The following is an 18,503-nucleotide window of genomic DNA, read 5'->3' on the forward strand; positions in this document are numbered from 1 at the left end:
TTGATCCAAGCTCACTGCTGTCCAGGGCTCACTGCTGTCATCTCTGGACCTCCTGCACTTTTCATTAAGAGATCCAGTTGTTAAAACACACTGGTCTAACCTGAGTGTCTCACCGTCCTCTCTTGAAAGACTTCATAAGAGTCAGAGTCTGCCAGCTTGGAGAATGGAATTAATTGTTCCTCCTCCATAACTTGAAGCTTTCTAAATTAGTAAGCTGAATAAAACTCTGTCAGTTTTCTAGCTACCAAATTCACCCAAATATATTTTATCTGTCTTTGTAGTTAAATTTCATCCTTCTCCTTCCCTACTCATCCATCACACAAGGAGCAAATCTTGAGATCCTACTTTATCCTAAATATCTTTATCACATATACATCATAGCAGAGCAAAGATAAGGGCTGTAGTGAAGGCTAAAGGCATTTAAGTACATTAAGAGTAGAAGTCTCTTGACAAGAGAAGCTGTTAAGAGCCCAAGGAGACATTGATCCTTTTATACATTGGGTCTCTTGCAAATTCAGTTTATTGACATGTCAACTGATGCAGTACTCAATAGGGATTTTCCTAGAACAAGTTTTATTTAGAACTGGCCAGCAAAGCCCATTTTGGCTTATTTCTGTTCATACAGATGTAACATTGAAAATCTGTTGAGATGCTTAGTTGAGCTCCATGTTCAGAGAGTTCAGTTCTATGTTCAGCTTCATTTCACAGTGGAGTTTAGTGGTAGTAACACCAAACCTCATCCAGACAAGAACCTTTAAAGATATGATGTGTGGGTTTGCATTCAAACCTCAGGACTTGGCCTATCACTCATTAAAAAATACTGGATATGGTAAAAAAACTCATTGTGGTGAATGTGTTAGACCAGATAATACAGGGCTGGCTGAACTTTTTAGATGAACAATTTATTCACCCAAATACACAGGGCTTTTTTGGCTTAAATTCCGAAAGAATTTTTTAACAAATCATATATACTTTAAAAAAAATAAATTTAGAAAGTTCATTTAAAGCCTCTTTGCCAATGAACCCTCCCAACACACAGACTCAGTATATCATTCTGAAGCCAACTTAAGTTCAGCAACTAATTCAAAATTAAGAGATTTTTAACTTTATTCCAATATGTCATAAAATATACAATTGACACTGAATATCTCGTTTAAATTATTCTACTGTTCTGTCATGAAAACAAATGGGCTTATTGTGTATCATTAATGAAATTTGATTCTTTGTTGTAAACATAAAAAATCCATCTGAAAGGATTGCTTTTTATAAAATTGAAATCAACCTTCTAAGTCTGGTCTAGAGAAGCTATAAAAACTCCTGGTGAGAAACAGCTTCACCTGAGCACATATAACCTTAGCAGCCTGAGATCCTGCACACACAGGAGCAGCCAGGAGGGCAGGCACTCACTGCCCCACAGCAGTGTCACACAGCCACAAACACCCTGAAAGAGACTTTGAAACTTCTGTATATTTTATCCTTTATTTTATATTATATTACATTTAGTCCTGTTGTGGACTTAGGCAGGGACCATTGTGAACATCACTGAAAAGACTGAGTTGTAAGAGCCTCTGCCCCAAAATGTGCTGAGAAATATTTATAATCTTGCAAGGCTGGGGTGTAACCAGACCCACATTCTTTCTCACAGAAGTTTTAAGTGGACCTGGGAAACAGGATTTCAGCATAGAGCTGAGGTGTGGTTATTTGTAGCATGTCAGTGTTAAATACAGAACCCAAAACCAAACTTACTGCATAAAAACAAGCATCCATGACATGAAGAACAGTTGCTAAAGGCTTGTCTCAAGTGGGGCTTGAAAAGCTTCAGCTGAAGCTTATTCAAAGAAAAGAGATTTTTCTGCATATCCTGTTGAATTTCTTTAACAGGATCAAAGTTGAAGACACACAGGATTTCCATAAATTGCACTTTTGGTCAAAGTGTTGTGAATGCTCAATATACTCCTTGATCAGCCCCATGCTGTGCAGGTTGAAATAAAGCAAAAGACAGAAAGTAAAAACACTGAACAGAAAAATCAGTATTGCTATTGTGCCTGTTTATTGTTTGGAGCAAGAATTTGAAATGTTAATTTTATTCCTTTTAGCTATGAATGACTCACTTTTTGCCAAAGAACAGCAGTTTTGAGCCATTTTAAACAGCTGATGTCATCTTTATCTTGATAAATCAGGAAGCATGAAAAGAGATAAAAAATCAAGCTCTCCAGAGAGTGATATTAGGGAAAGAATGACACTCACACCCCCTAATCCATCATGCTCCACAATCATACACAAATGTGGGCAATAGCAATGTTTGTGTATAGTGTGAAAAAAAAAAAAAGGATTTTAGGATGCTTTAAGGGAAATGCTTTCATTCCTGACTTCTCTTAATGTCATGTATATTGAGATTGCAAAGACAAAGCAACAGACTTGGACCCTAGGGAAATGGAATTAACAGAATTGGATTAATAACTTCATGGGAAAAGAGATTTTTTCTCTATGCAATTTCAGGTGGCCCAATATTCAGTGTTACATCACTTAGATGTAGTTTCCTGGCCTGGCAAAGTTATTCAGAACCCACAGCTGACCACTGCTGTGGAGACAGCCAAAAGGCTGAAGTTTATTAACTTAACTTACCCTGAAGGACAAGGTGACTTTCAGCAAACACCCTCTTCACAGAGGTGGGTGAGGGACACTACTTGTCCTCTGGCAAGAGGCACACAAGAAGCCAAGCACAGCAGCAGCAAGTTCAAGACCTGAACTGCAGTGTCTCAATTGCTGGCAAGAGTCAGACTCCATTTCAGGGTGATGTAGACTCTGTGACATCCAGCTTGGTGACAGTCTGGGCTGTCAGACACAACACAGTTTCTTTATTTTGACCATCCTGATCACTGTCCTGGCTGCCTAGGAAGCCCCATGACTGCATAGGGAGCCCTGTTGCTGCATGGCCATGGTGAACTCTCCAATCCATGCTAAACATTTATATTACATAGCTGTAGAGGGCAGCCTCAATTCAGTTCCCATTTCTCTCCACTGCTTAGAGAAAGCAGGTCTGGCAGTGTGGACTATCAGGTGTGCTGCCCTTGAATACAAAACACAGCAGGAACACCCAAATCTTCAGTACATCTGAGTGAAGATCCTAATTTTCCTCATCTGGAAAGCCCTGGGCAAACCACAGATCAGATAAATAAGCAGATCACTGTTGCTAAGATAGTCTGGTCTCCAGTTCTTTCTGACCTAGGTCTTTCTATTGAAGCTGTCAACAGAAGAACTAATTATAATGTCAGACATTTCTGTGCCGAGACATTCTCTCTCAGGAAGGAAATAAGCAGCATTTAACACTGCTCTGTGGACAACTTCTAGAAAATAGAAAGGTGTGATTGCAGCCAGTCTGCATCAGACTTGATTTACTTACTCTAAAAGAAAAGCATTCGGCGTCCTAATTACAAGACTCAGACTGCATGGCAATCAGGTCCATTTTACTCAAGCATTTTTGTAGCCTTGCAAAAGTGCAAAGGAGGGTGAAATGTTTGAAGGACAAGATAAAAGAAGAGATCACAAAGAAATACAAGAGGGACATTGGATAAAATAAAATGAAAACATGTTTTTAGATTAATTTTATTTTTTCTTTAATAACCCTTATTTATTGATTAAAACTGAAAAGGACATAAAAAAAAATTAAAGGAAAAGAAAGAACTTTTCTTCCTAAATGAGAAACAGAGGCTGTTATCTCCTGTTCTCCTAACTTCCAGGAAAATGTTGGATTTGCCATAATGTATTATATCTGCTCTTGTATATAAGAAGGTTTCATGCTGTGTATATCAACATAATATCAGGGTCAACAAGGGCAGGAGCCAATTTGATTTGCAAACTCTCCTCCTGCTAAGTGGGCTTTGTCCTCCAGGTTCAAGAGCAGAGCCTCCCGTAAGCTTCAGCTCACCTTAAATCTTATCAGTTCAACTGGGCAGCAGTTTTGTGAAATCCCATATGGACGTGGAAAACTACACATGTAATCTCAGGATTCAGGCAGGAAGGCTTGAAGTAATTTAAATGTGAATGAAAGAGGAAATCCTTTGCTTTAATCATCACTCAAATTTTTCACCATACTCTAAACAAATTTCTTCATCCTTTTTGGCAAGTAAGAAGGTTAGAAAGTAAGACCTGCAGATTTAGTATCCAAAAAAGTTCCTTGAGGAAGTTTGCATTATTTTAGTAAAGAACAAGAGCTCAAGATAATTGCCTCCTTTGCATTCCTGCTTTGGGGATAAAAATACTAGAAATCACACACAGTGCTTGAAGAGCAGAATCAAAGATTTTCATAATTAAAAAAAGTAAAAAGAAAAAGAAGAAGAACTGGACTAATTTACTGGGAAAAGAAACAATATAGTTTTGTCCACTGACCAAAATTCCACCTTCTGTTGAACTACCTTGCATATGTAATGCTTCTACTCATCTCTTTTCACATCCCATGACTCTGATAGTGGTGCTAACCTAAACTTTGGATATCATGCCAAGCCTGCAGTCTCTGCAACTACTCTTTTAATACTGCAGCTGTTTTTTACCCCTGAAAAGAGACATCAGGGCGGGGAGAGAAAAATGCAAACACATCAGGTTCCTGTACATAAACCCTGAAAACTTTTTTAGCAGTGTAGCATGAAACTTTGTGTTAGAAGGTAAGATGGAAATCAGCCTTAGCTGTGAGGATTAAAAGCAATCAGGGAGTTATCTCTTCCAACAGCTGTTGGACTCCCAAAATCTTACATCAAGAAGGGGCATAAACAACTTAGTACTCAGCTTCCCTACCTCATTGTGCTGATTTACTTTCAGGATGTAACAATTATTTTACACTGGGTGAATGTGTGCAGATTGTGGAAGTACTTCACTCACAAACCCCTTAATAAGACATTGCATTTCCAGCATATTGCCTTACCCTGCACCCCATCCTGATTGCACATGCTTCAGTTTGAGAACAAAGCTGGAGCCAAAAAGGGAGCTTAACTTGTATTTTTCTCATTGATACTGTGCTTAAAACAGTTATCACTTTCAGTGTGAAACTTCTGCTGAAAGAGGCTAATGAGTGGGTAAGGAACAGGGATCCAGTTACTGGCTGGATGCATAAATTCATTTTCTCTGCTCTAGACGCATTTCATTTCCTGTAGATTCCTTTCCTACTTGATTATTCCAAAGTGGTCTCAGTCACCTTCTGATTTATTTCTCAATAAGAATTTAGGGAGCCATATCATGCACACTCTATGTAAGAGTCTACATAAGATTCTAAAAAAGGTTCTAAACATTCTAAGTAAGGGTCTAGCTGTGTTCCTTGATGCCTTGCTCATGTTGTGCTGCCCAGGATCAAGGTCTGCCTGTGCTAACATTAGTGTGGAAAACTCCTGAGGAGGAGGGCAGCCTCCCATGCACTCCTGGGTTCCTGTGACTTGCACAAATAACACAGCTGATGAGCTAATCACAAGTCAGAGTCTGATTGCTGTTTCAGCAAAGCCAGATGTCCCTGCACTTTCAACTCCTTTCAGGCCTCCTACTCACCCTCTCTGGTATCAGCCTTTGTCTTTTTCCTGAAGAAATTCTTCCAATTTTCTCTTATATCTGGGGCCATAGTGCCCATTTCTCATCTGCACGTACCCTCTGGACAGCTGAGTTTTAACACCCATAAAGTGCTCCACAAAATTGTTCCCAGTGACAAACTCAGCACTTCAACCACTCTTCCCAAAACCGAACCACTACGACTTTTTCAGAAGCAGGAACACAATTTATTACGCCAGGAGAAGAGCACATCTTAAAGTTTAACCACTCATCTTCTAACAGAGATTGAAAGATGTATTGCCCTCCAGCCGGCTCTGTTTACACTAGAGTTATGCCATTTCTTTATCACCAAACAGACTGTGACCATGGTGTTAAACAGCCTCCAAGACAAACCGTGTGTGGGCAATAGTCCCCAGCTTGCACTGGGCCTCAGATTTCATGGAAACTGTATGGAAGAGTGGCAGCTAGCCTGAGCTGCAATGGGGACAGTTTTAACAGCCTAGTGCAGTATATAATAAGATTTTACTGTCCAGTGACTTTTCCTGACCCCATTGGACAGAACAGACACTACAGGGAGCTCTGTTAGCTGCTGGCCAGTGGAAAAACCATTCTTTAAAGGTCCACAGAGAGTATGTGTGGCTTCAGCATGTCTCTGTCCCAGCTGTAGAACTGGGAATTCTTACTTTCATGGTGAAATCCTTCCTGTTTTTCTATCTCTTTCCTTCAAGAGACTTTGTATGGAGAGACAAACTGAATTTAAACCACTAGACTTTAAAATCATTCAACTGTATATGTTCATTAGGACAAGAGGAATAACTGTCTTGTCCCTTCATCTCTGCTGCTGAGGAATGCTTCTCCATGGTCTAACAAGGAATTAATGAATGCATGAATGAAGAAAAAAGATGGCACTTGCAAGGAAGCCAGATGCACATTTACTCAGTGAAGGTTTGTGTTTCCCTGCTAATGTTCCCATAGAATTGGGTCGTGTCAGATTTACACAATGAATATGAAGAAGTTGTGCATTTAAGATCACGAGTTGTCTGCCTTGCAAGAGGTTTGATAAAAAGCTTCATGCACTGCTCCCTCCCACCACACGCTTGTGGAGGTCTCATGCATGTAAAAATCTGTTTCTATTAACCTGTCACATATGACAGTTCCTCACACCATCCCACAGCCAGGCAGCAGAAAATTCTGCAGAGATGAAGATGCAAGACATTTAATCCTCTAATACACTTCTCATAATATCAATGAAATTTAACACTCATAGGGATATGGTAGAGATGACCAGCATCTTGCACTTAGCCTCTGAATATTAACATCAGGGTCTGCTCCTGTGCAGGCAGACCCACCAGTCCCCATCAACTCTGATGCAGAAAGACCCATCTCTGAGCTAAGAGGTTTGGCTTCAACTCTGAGCTCCAGCTGAGACTGTCAGATCTGGGGCCAGCTATGGTCATGGAATTTGTGATGTCACTCTCCATCCACATGGAAAGGAACATCTTACAGAAGTTAAAGCATTATCTTGTTGCAGTTTAAGTATTGCTAACAGGAACTGGGTGTGAACCAGTTAAGGGACAAAGGGTTAGTTATATACACATCTGTATGTTTAAAGGGGAAGAAAAACTTTGGTTGATTCTGCTTATCTTTGAATTTGGATTTGAATTTGAATTCCTTGAATTTTTTCACATGGTGGTGAAGCAGGAATTTTCTGTCAGTCCTCATTAGAAGGCTGCACCAGCTAGTACATGGAAGGTATATGGTTTTCTGTAGGAGTACACTCTCTCTTGCTCCCTCTGTGCAACCAGACTGCTAATGAACTTGCTGCTTATTCAGTTACAGGGCTCCCCATGAAAAGCTGGGAGGTGTTTATGGCTCCAAAGGCTCATAAATGAGAATAGTGAAATTATTCCTGCTGACTGCGCAGCAGGGCCCTGAGAATACAGCTAGCTCTAATAATACTGTCCAGGCACCTCATGCTTCCAAGTTAAAGAGCAAACTACCTAATTGAAGCAATACACTTGTCCAAGATAAAGCATAATATACCTTAAAAAGGAGTTTCCAGTAACTTGTGTCCTCAGCAAGAAGTAATTTACATGCACTCATAATTCTACTGTATTGCTTTTTTGTTAAGCAGATCACTGCTGTTTTAACAGCTCTTGTTCTGTTTGATGATGACATCTCTACTATCCTAATTCTACTTTTTGGGAGGGATGTGGAGACATCCTGTGCTCTTTAAATGACTAACTTTTCTCAAATGGGATTCCTAATGAATCAGCATTCAGACAAGAACTTCTGAATGTCACTTCCCTGACTGAGGGTTTTGCAGATCCACAGAGTTAACTGTAGTTTTGCTTTAAAAGTTAAGAACTCAGTCTTCATGTTGAGCAGTGTTACAGACTTAGACTGTTCATGTTTTCTTAAAGGAAGGCAAATACTGTAGTAGAGCACAAATGAAAACTACTCCCACTGTACACTCATAGAGGCTGAAGACCATTAATTAAAAATCATGTAGAATTGATTAATGTTTCACACCACTGCAGCTACTGCAATGTGAAAAATACTGCCATATTTTTCAAACCTTTCTGGAGGTTTGAAGAAGATCAATTACATTATGAGGCAGAAAAATGTACTTAAATCTCTGAAGTGCCTTACACTTACTTGTAACACCTCAAGGTCAGTATTAAGCAGGATTCAATAGGCTGCCCAGAAGTCCTTGAATCATAGATTCATAGAATACTTTGGGCTGGACAGGGCTGGCCAACCTGGCCTTGAATGTTTCTAGTGATTGGGCATCTACCACTTGTCTGGGCAATGTCTTTCAGTGGCTCATTGTAAAAAATTCTTCTTTTTCAAGTTTAAATAGATCCTCCTTTAGATTAAATCCATTACCCCTTGTCCTATGTGAACAGGTTCTACTAAAAAGTTTCTCCCTCAGCATGTGTCAAAGTGGGATGGAAAGCATCACTCAGTGGATTCTACTGTCAAGTCCTGCTTTCTCAGCCTCTTCATGCAGCTGAATCACTGTGGAGCAGCAGCTCACAGCTGGATTGAAAAAGCTCCCTGAGGACCTGAGACAGGCAAAGAGACCTTCACAGAGCTGCTCTTTGCAGAGCTAAGCTGAGGAGAGGGTGGGGTTGATATCCAAAGTGGAGTGATAAGAGATACTCATTGGTGAAGAGGAAGGATGCTAAATGGCTTATTTACAACATCATTTCCTCTTGACTTGCAGATGCTGTCAATATTTGTGCATGTGTGATATGCCTCTCTATTTCCCTACAATTATGTCCATTTTCTGCACCCTAACAAACAGATTTTCTACAATCAGAGAGAGCTAGCAGTTAGATGTTCTGCCAGCACAGGGCACTGCTCTGTGATTTGAGACTGAACCTTGCTCAGTCACTCGTGAAGAGCAGTCCCAGACACACTGAACCTGGCCTTTTCTGCTGCTATTAGTTACCTGGCAGAGAGTTTACAATTGTCCTGGTATGTTTGTCCTGACAAAGTTTGGCTCTGGACACCCCTGTGAACTCTGGTAATGGAGTATTTAAAAGAGCATCAAAGACACAAATTATTTATACTCTGAAACTGCCCCAATCTTTTTCCTCTGCTCTTAGACCAGCAGTAGTAAAACCAAGATTTGTTACAGAGATAATAGGAATTTTAGCAAGCCATCTAACTGAATCCTTTCAGGAAAGACAAAGTGGCAGAGCACGACTGAATGGCCCAATTAACCTCAGCATAATATCTTCAATTGACAATATAAAAAGCAAATGCCAAAAGTTCCTCATCTAATATCATTCAATCCTCAGCCATGATTACTTATATTTTAGAAATGACCAGAACTGAGATGCAGTTTAGATACAAATTTATGGAGCTTTTTTTTTCCTGTCAAAATAACAGTGGCAGAAAAAAATGCAATTTGAAACTAGCCCTAAGTCTGGGAGAAATTCAACTTTTGGATATAAATAGCAGCAAAACCTGCCTAACCTAAATGCTCATTTTACTTTAAACTAGTTTAATTTAAGCAATAGAAGTTACACTTACTTTTAATGGGCAGCAGCTGTTCATTAAATTTATAATGACATTTGGGTACCCTGGTGATAGACATTCAGAAATATCATATACATAGAGACAGAAATTCATTAGTAGCACTACGGAGATGGCTTGGAAGTGAAATTAACTTGAAAAGAGACACTTGTTTCACCTCCATCTGCAGTTTGAAAACCTAGACTATTATCTCAGGCATATAAATGCATCACAGAGTGGTATTAGCCAAAGCCCATCCTATCAAAAATCTGAAGAATTTTCACTGTGAAGACATACACATGCTTAGAATTTTTCTAAAATTTATCATTCTACTAGTACTACTGAAATATACATTGGTTTCACTTTCATTTATATACAGAGACACACAAATCTAAAACAGAGATTGATATATTACCACCAGGGCAGTGGTGAGTGCATTAGAGTTTATGCATGTAGAGTTTATGTATTTGCCTGTCAGGGAACTGCTCATTTCTGATGGACCCTGGCTCTGTCCTTCTGCTGCCAGGTGGATTATTTGTAACAGCTTCAGTAGACAAAAGGGTTGACCCACACATTATCAAATAATACAGAAAGTAACTACAGAACTCTAGTAACCAAACAGCTTTAGTCTTTTATGAATGCTGTCTCTTGGTCCGTTAATCACACATTCAAATCCCTCTCCAGTCTCTTAGTTTGGGTCTCTTCTTCATGCAAACTCCATTTCTCCTCTCTGAAAGCAGTACTGCTAGGATCCCCCTGTACCACCTTACCTGTACATATAAGGTGCATGCATTGCAGCCCAGAGAACTCAGCAGGGGATCAGCACTAAAAATGTTATTCCTACTTGCATTAACAAGGCAGCCAAGGTCAAATAAAGCTGTGTGTATGGACTCCACGGCATTTCAGATACTCTGCAGCAAGACCTTTGAAACCTTTTTTACTTTAGTGTGATTGCCAAATGCTATCCTTCGCATTTCACTAAGCAGGACTGTTGATTGTACACAGGAATGGACTAGAACATGACTGGATTAGAAGAAAACTTGTAAAATGACACACAAAATCAAACAGCAGCTTTTTCAGTTTGGTTCAGCAAGAATTGATGATACAACATCCATCGGTTTATTTAATTTTGTGGATCAGTAGTAGATTTATACAAGGAAAGAGTCTGAGAACCAAACATCCACACAGTACCTCCCACAGGGTTTTGTTTTCCCTTTTTCTCCAGAACAGTTCTAGTCCAGTCCCACAGACTGAAGACCTGTTTGTGGTTGCAATGCATTAGCTACACTACTAGAGAGCATTTTCCCCTTTACTTTCATGCAAAAGGAATCCAGTTCAAGTTTCAAATACATTACAGGAACCAAAGCATGAGCAGAGACATTTGTTTCAAAACACTCTTCTGATCCAAAATAGTGCATTAAAGTAAATAAAAAGCACATAAAGCAGGGTTTTTTAATGTATAGAAGTGACAGCTCCCACTGGAGCCGCTCTGAGGACTGCATCTGAATAACCCTGATAATTTAGAATCATTATACCCTCACATAGTTCTCTCTGTGCATCGTTCAATTTTTTTTCTGTTAAGTAAGTCCTCCTGTGGCAGGAAACTCATTAGCAAATTCTTTGCTGAAAGTAATGCTTATGTAAGTTGATGAAAAGCACATTATCAGAAGAATGTTTTGATTAATTTGCTGTTCATTAACGATACACCTCTGTGGCTTAGAGTAAGTTCTCTTTTAAAGACAACTATAACAATTATACTCAGATGCATTTTTTTAAGAAAATAGTGTTCTGAGAACATTTAATCACTTCTAACAAATGTTTGGTCTTTGTTTACTTCAGGTCTCCATTTAAACTCTAGCACACTGTTGCAATATGTCTGGTAATCTGAGGTCCCAGAGGGCTTCTTCCAAGAAAGCTGCAATTGCAGAGCCATAAAAAGTCTTCCTGGTGTTAAAAGGTGACCAGGTTTGTGTGTCTTGTCAACCATGAATCAGAAATAGAGATCATATATCAGCTTTAAACAGAAAACCTACAGTAATTACTTTTTCCAGCAGGTCAACATGGGTGCTTACTATGATATACCTTAATCTGGATCATGCTTGCTTCACTTCCAATGTCATTGCAAATCCAAAACTTTGACCCTATTCCCTTAAACTATATGCACCTTTTCATGATCTTTGTTATAATACCTAGCTTGTGTGACTACTAAACTGGAGATGCCTTTCTTTTTATCATATTAAAAATTAGTGCTCATTGTGAGGAAAATTGGTGTTTATTGTGAGGAAAAATTAAAAAAAAAATTAGTAGCTTTGCATTTTTTCCCTGGGAAAAAATAAGAGCTTAAATGAGGGCTTTATTTCTGTACTGCATCTCTGCACTTCTCCATTTTAAGGGGTACTGTGGTGATGAAGACATCATCAATGTTTTGACAACATCTACTAGCTACAGGTGTTATATCACTCCCAGTAAAAATAGCTGTCCTAGTAACAACACTGTGCCAAGCTGGTACTAGGTAGTTATATTTGGCCAACATAACCTGCTGCTAGATAGGGTGTTCTTCACTGCAGTGCTACCATGTGTGGTAATAGAAATTCTCTTTCATTCACTTATTGTTTCTAGGGGTAAAGCAAAACAGTCCTCACACACTGTGTGTATTTCTAGGTTTCTAAAGAGCTTTATGATGCTTAGGATGAGAACATGTCTATAAATCTAAGTAGACATGCTCTCATTTTCTCCACAGTTTGTCGTCTTCCTAATTTTTTCAGTAGGTTTGCCCAGAATATTATTTTTCTAGCACTTGGTTTCATCTAAGCCTGGTCTGCTCAGAAACCTGCTCACAAGGTTCACTCAGCTGAGCAAAGATTAGCTGGAGTGACTTACCAGTTAATAATTGATTAAAAGAAAATGGCTCTTCCTCCCAGACATCTTCTCACTTTTCCAGCCTGTAACATCAGATGAGTGGGAGTTGCAATGGTCTGCTGTCACTGCTTCCATTCCTGCTTCTGATGGAGCAAGGAGGGAGGGTACTGACCAACAAAAAGACATCAGAAACACAGCATAGTATTAACAGCTCTTGATCATTAAGGAAAACAAAGGGCCATATTTCAGCTAACAGCACAACATCTGCCAAAATTCTGCACAGAGCAGTTATAAACACAAATGGGTACTTTGTGAGCACACTTCAACCAAATAACTTGAGCGAGCAGGTAGTTTTCCAAATGCCTTCCTAGCCTTAATCCCAAGGCAGAATGCTGTGCACAAATCAAGCAGCTCAATAGCATTACCCTATGGAAATGTGTCCCCAAGGTCCAATGTTCCCTCTTCTCTCTCTAGTACCCTGAAAATTACTCCTGTTAAAACCAGAACTTGTTGCAGAGATAAAAAGATCTTGAGGAGATTTATCCTTACATTTTCACCAAATAAGAGGGAAGAGATTCAAAAGTGTGATGAACAGAGAAAGTCAATAGGAACATCATGGTGCTCTGTGGAACATTCCTTCCTACCCTGCTGTTAAATCAAGTTAAATATTTGTTTCATTTCTTTTTCTATAGACAGAAAAGACCTGAATGCCTTCAGTTTTGAACTATTGTTATGAATACCAACGAAGGGCTAGAAACACGAGGGATCTTAGAGAGCTCTCCTCTAGCCCTCCAAGTACGGCCCTGAGAGGGAGCCTGCCTGGCTTACACAGGCTGGAAATAGACCAGCATTTCTAAAGAGATAGAGAAAACTGGTAGCCCAGGGGAAAGCCACCTAAGTCAGCAAAGCAGAAAAGCTCCAAAGAGGTTTTGGCAAACGTTCGCTCAAAATTTCCTCCCATACAGGCAAGCACTGAGGTCCTCAGGGAGATGGAGGTGGCCTCTCAGGAACTGGTGTCATACCAGGCAATCCTCTCCTGACTGCAGGAGTTACACTGGGTGCTGGTTAAGGCTGAACTGGTGCCACAGTGCTTGTGAATCTTGCTGAAGTTTGTTTCTTTTCTAAACTGATCATGACACAGCCCTTTCATTCAAACCTCTGATGGGGATCTGCTTCCCCTGTCGGTGTCTGCAGCTGTCTGAGATGCATTTAGCTCCTGCTTTTGTCCTAACAGGGTTGAACTCTGAGCATGAGGGCCCTGTCTATGCTTCTTTGTGGCCTGCAAAAAAAGCATCTCCTCCCTGACATAAAAGCCATTCATTTTTGCATGGAAGAGGAGAACAAATATTTTCTCTCTAAGGGCTGATGAAGTTTATATGAGAAATAAGGCACCTAAGAGTTACTATGGCACTTATATAAAGTAATTTTCAATAAAGGATCACCACAGAAAATCTGAGGAGTTAATTTTTATAACTTTTCAGGAACTAGAATGTGTTGGTTGCATAAAATGTTTCACCTTTAGTATTTACTTTAGTATTTACTGCAAATGAACCCATTTTGCCCCACTGGGGCTGTGCTAGTGCAGCACTTCACACTGGCTGCCACAGCTTATCCAGCTCCCCTGGTCCCAGCTGGAGCCACTGGAATGGGTCAGGTTTCTTTGCATGGCACTGAACTGTGTGGCATTGAACTTCCATTTCTTTTGCACAGAGGGAACTTGCTCAGAAAAGTTTTGTTTCACATCTGAGCCATCTCACTGACTCTAAGAGTCCTGCCAGCTGACATCCCCTGTCCTTGCAATGAAAAGCAAGTATGCTTTAGCAGAAGTGGGACCTAAATTCAGAACATTTTTCTTCTGAGCAAATATTACAGGAATAGTCACGAGTCTTTTGGACTCTGCAGCCTGCAGTCAGTCAAGAAAGTTCATTACCTAAATACATATAATAATTTCCAGAAGAATGTAGTGCAATTTTCCAGAGGTCTCAAGAGTGATTAGGGACCATGCAGTTTTGGAAACAAACCTTGTGCTTTCACAAAAGGTTTCTTATAGACTTCCATATTACAGCGCTAGCTTAGCATGTCATGGGAAAACAAGAGGGACTTTAACAAAAAAGCATTGTCAGCCCTTCCAGTTTTCCCACTACATTTCTTTAATCCATTCAGAAGAGACTGACCTTTTCTCTTTTGTATTGGTCTCCTATTCTTACCATATTGCACAACTGAAAATCTGACATCCTTAGCTTCTCAGGTATTCATTTTCACCATACTGCTCCAAGAAAGAAAATTCATGAATGGGGAATTGAAGCACCAGAGATCCAAAGAGCTCCCAGAGCCATTCAGGGAGTCGGTTCAGGGAGCACTGAGTCCAGACCTCCTAAGTCTAGCAGCAGGACCTCAGCTATTCAATCATCCTTCCTTTCAATTGCACCATTTACCTGTCCAGAGATCACTTTCACATGATAAGTCTTTTTAACTTAAAAACTACTTATATTTTCAGTGTATGTTCATAACAAGAGAGGCAGAATATTTTTACTGAATTGTGTTCATTCTCTATCAGTTATTTATGAACACCAGACCTGTCTCTCCTTATTCAATAAAACAGGTATGTATTAATTTAAATTAATGCAAATAAGGACCATTGATTCCTCTGACCCCTTTAATTCATTAGCCAGGCTGATTAGTTTTTTAGATAAAGTGGAAGGGAAAAAATATACCCAAGGTGAATTTTGAAACAACTGTGTCAAACTGAAACCGAGCCTGGAGTGATCCTTATCTGCAAACTACAGGATATTTGTTCCACTGAACGTCAGAAGGATAAAATCTGTCTAAAGTCTCATGTTAGCAATGGACAGCCACTTAAGAGCCCTGCATCTGAGAACAGGCTTTACTTTATTGACCATAAAAGTAAAACAGTGTGTTTTATCATGCTCCTACTTAGGCATGCTCCTACTTAGGCAGCAAAATACTCTGAGATGGCAAATTTCTAAGTTTTACATACTGTAAGTATACAATTCTTAATGGGCCGGTATTTTGTTGAGAGACAGTCCTCAGACCTAGCAAAACCCATCTATTCCACCAGTAAATGTTGGGGCCATTTGTTCTGACCTTTGCCTCCTGACTTGGGAGCTGGACCAAGGCAGGGAGGAAGATTCTTAGGAACCAAGTGGAAATTTCCAAAGTGCTCAGTCTGGCTGGGGCCGCCCAGGCCTCAAGGGTGTTACTCACAGTCCCTAAATGCTGGCTGCATGATGTGACAATGGGGTATTTTAGAGCATTTCTCCTCAGAATAGTTATGTCTCCTCTTACAGTGTAAAGAACACTTAAGAATGGGGCAGTCACAGAACAGTACTCCTTCTCTTTGGACAAGGGAACATGCAGCTACACAATTCAGTGTCAAACAGCTGCAAGGGCAGGATGGGAGAGAACCCCAGCCTGAAGTACCCCACCATGTGCTGACTCATGGGCAGAAAGAAGAGGGTAAGACTGCTCTTTACAGAGAAAGGGGAGAGGTACAAATCCTGGACTAAGATAGACTCCTCTCCAGGGTTCACAAGAATTGCAGTCCACTGAAATCTGGAGCAACTGCAGTTCTAGAAGGATTCTCCTCTCCTGAGCTCAACATACCACTCTGCAAAGAAAGAGGGATTTGAGGGAAACAGAAATAAAGACATCTAGGGCTGCACTAGCAGGTGTCACAAGCCTGGGAAAAGCAGCACTAGGATTTAATATCTGACATTCAGGAGAAGACCTGACAACCTGTGAAGAGAGAATTGAGGCAGACGACCCATGTGTCCCAGCTTGATGGTTGCCTTATGGTCATCCACTCTACACATCAGTAAAAGCACGACTTGCATTCCTTGGTTATTTAGCTCTGAATCACCCATGAAAATGGGAAAATATTCATTGAAAAAATGTACCTGTGCTCTTTATATACTTATTTTCAAATGTGAGTCATAGAGTCAAATGCCTTTTAGATTTTTAGGTTATGCAGAAGAAATGAAAGACAAGAGATTCCTGTGGATAAAGACAATTTGTCACATCTATGCCATACCCAGCTGTCACCACACAACCCTTGGTAACAGGGTTTGAGCAAGCAGAACCGGCATGGAAAGAGTTCTGTGTCCTTCATCAGATGCAGGTCACCAGCAAGAAGTTAACTGATACAATAAAAATTTATTCCACCCTGTATTAAACAAACTGGAACTTCTTATGTCTAACATGTAAATAATGAACTCTATGTCATGTATCTTAGAAGACTGATTAATCCTTTCTTGCATTTCATATTACCCAAGTGAACTAGATATGAAATAGTGTCTTGGATGGTTTTAAGAAACATAAGAAATACCTTTAGAAACAAATCTGCACACCTGGGACAAATCTGCACAACATTTTCAATACAAATGCATTTCAAGCTTCACTCAAATTCCTCTAGAGAAAATGGGATTCTTTTCTTCTGGGTCAGACTCTTGCTCCGCAGGCCACATTTGTACTAATACCTTGTAAAACAAAGTATTTCTAAGCTTTGTCTACATACAAATGAAGATGAATCAGTTTTGGAGGAATATTTACCTGCCAAAAAAAATCTTGAATACAGATCCTACAGGTCTTGAAGCTACAAATATCAAGAAAATACAAATAACAGCAACTTAGAAGTGATTCCCACTTACTGCTTTTTTCTGAATAGCCTTCCTTTATCAGATTATTATCTCTATTCTGCAGGAGTTGGCTTTCCCTCCCAGAACCACTCGTTTTTTTAAGCACAGGTGGGAACAAGAAAATGCCCAACTCATTTTCAAGCAGGTCAGTCACTAATCCAACAGAAAATGTGGAGTATCATGCAGTGAAAAAAAATTAGGCTTCAATGCATTAACACAAATATATAGCTGCAGAGACGTGGTGCTGCTCATCACTTCAATAAGGAAGCACTTAGGCAGCTTTTATGCCCTCTGACCTGGGTGTTCACCCTCTTCTTAATCTTCCCTGTATGTCCTGACCTGGTCATTAGAGATGCTGAAGGATTTCTCTAATTACTGAGAGTAATTTTCTCACCTACCCAGCTGCCTTGGTCCACAGAGGTGCCATGGCACACTGATTTTTCTCAGTACCAAGGGTCACCCCAAGCTGGGGATCATCTGGAGGCCAGTTAATCTGATGTTAGGGCTGCTTTGTGTGGGTGATACAAAGCTGAGCTAGGGGAGTGTTTGGACAAGAGCACTTGGGACTCCTCCCAGTGGTGTGAGATTTCTTGGGCATGGTGACCTGGTACTGGTAACGAGGTGCCTTACTGAGCCAAGACTGCAGGAGCTGGTAAAACAAGGGTATTTCCTGCTAAAACTTAAAGCACCTCTCTTCTTATCGTCTTCTAACATCTTGAGGGGGAAAAAAAATGAAAATGAGCAACTAATTTTCTTGTTTTCTAACACCACAGAAATTAACACATTTGAAAGTTTTTGTTGTCTTTTTTTTTTCCCCACAAACTAACAAAATAAAAAAAGACTCCAGAATATTCTGAATTATACCCAAATGCACAAATGTTTTCTTAAAAAAGAATTCAGGTCCAAAGTGAAATAGAAAAATAAAACAACAGACAAACCAGGAAAGCTGATGGTGGAGGCTGAAGCCAAGGTACATCTCCCAGACTAGCACTCCCTGACAGCTAACAGCATTTGCATGAGCAGTGATTTAAGTCATACTTTCATAAACACCACATACTTAAAGGCATTAGAAAGACTTCATGATTAAGGAGAGCTACTAAAACAATTGCACCAAATTCCCTTTGATGGATCCAGATACTTTTATTTGCCAATGTCAAACACTTATCAGTGATCACTCTATAGCTGCTTTGCCTCTGCTCTAAAGAAAGTGACTGTATAAAAACTATATATGCTACTAAGAGAAGGAATGAGAAATTTTACCTGGTAAGGACAATGCCTTCTAACAAAAATAGAAACCTATATTTAGGTTCTGTTACTTCATGCCTGGTTAATCTGGGGAGCATGTCCGGGAGAGCAACTGGTGTTAACCAGTCTGAGAGTGCGATGCCTGCAGCAACACAAACTTGTTAATCTTAAGTTTAAAATAGATCTTCA

At 39.9% G+C, this 18,503-nt stretch overlaps 2 long non-coding RNA genes across 2 annotated transcripts in view; one reads left to right on the plus strand and one right to left on the minus strand.

Moving 5' to 3' along the window:
* LOC141731251 (uncharacterized) overlaps nt 1–13,059 on the minus strand; it is a 50,604-nt gene extending 37,545 nt beyond the window's left edge. Inside the window, exon 1 of the long non-coding RNA XR_012583294.1 lies at nt 12,436–13,059. This is a non-coding gene — a long non-coding RNA (uncharacterized LOC141731251). The remainder of the gene's footprint in view (nt 1–12,435) is intronic.
* Nucleotides 1–16,812, plus strand: part of LOC141731250 (uncharacterized) — a 42,101-nt gene extending 25,289 nt beyond the window's left edge. Inside the window, exon 3 of the long non-coding RNA XR_012583291.1 lies at nt 16,389–16,812. This is a non-coding gene — a long non-coding RNA (uncharacterized LOC141731250). The remainder of the gene's footprint in view (nt 1–16,388) is intronic.
* The last annotated feature ends 1,691 nt before the right edge of the window (nt 16,813–18,503 follow it).

Source organism: Zonotrichia albicollis, chromosome 1, assembly GCF_047830755.1.
Source record: "Zonotrichia albicollis isolate bZonAlb1 chromosome 1, bZonAlb1.hap1, whole genome shotgun sequence".
Taxonomy (NCBI): Eukaryota; Metazoa; Chordata; class Aves; order Passeriformes; family Passerellidae; genus Zonotrichia; species Zonotrichia albicollis.